Consider the following 726-nt stretch of genomic DNA (forward strand, 5'->3'; position numbering starts at 1 on the left):
TCTGACATTAATTATGGAGAAAATCTTAGTCATTTATTTCAAATATTTCTCTTCCTCTTTCTTCTTTTGGTATTCCCATTACAGAGATGTCATACTTTTTGTAGCTATGAATAACCAAAGGGTCAAAGAAGAAATCAAGAGATAAAATATCTTGAAACAAATGAAAATAGAAATACAACATACCAATACTATGGGATGCAGCAAAACCAGTCCTAAAAGGGAAGTTCATAGTGATAAGTACCTACATCAAGAAACAAGAAAGATGTGAAATGACCTAATTTTACACCTCAAGGAAGTAGAAAAAGAACAACAAACGAAGCCTACAGTTAGTAGGAAGAAAATAAAGAGTGGAAATAAATGAAATAGAGACTAAAAAGACAACAGAGGAGAGCAGTGAAACTAAGAGCTGCTTCTTGGAAAATATAAAATTGACAAACCTCTAGCTTGTCTCACCAAGACAAAAAAAAAAAAAAAGAATCAAATATATAAAACCAGAAATAAAAGAGAAGATATTATAACTGATAGCATAAAAATACAAAAAAAAAAAATCATAAAAGACCGCTATGAATAATTACACACTAACACTTTGGATAACCTAGAAGAAATGTATAAATTCCTAAAGACATATAACCTACCAAGACCGAATCAGGTAAAAATCAAAAATGTGAAACAGACTGATTACTAATAAGAGTAATAGAGTTGAATCAGTAATCAAAAACCTCCCAA

This window comes from Pteropus vampyrus, unplaced genomic scaffold (assembly GCF_000151845.1).
Source record: "Pteropus vampyrus isolate Shadow unplaced genomic scaffold, Pvam_2.0 Scaffold14, whole genome shotgun sequence".
In the NCBI taxonomy this organism is placed as follows: domain Eukaryota; kingdom Metazoa; phylum Chordata; class Mammalia; order Chiroptera; family Pteropodidae; genus Pteropus; species Pteropus vampyrus.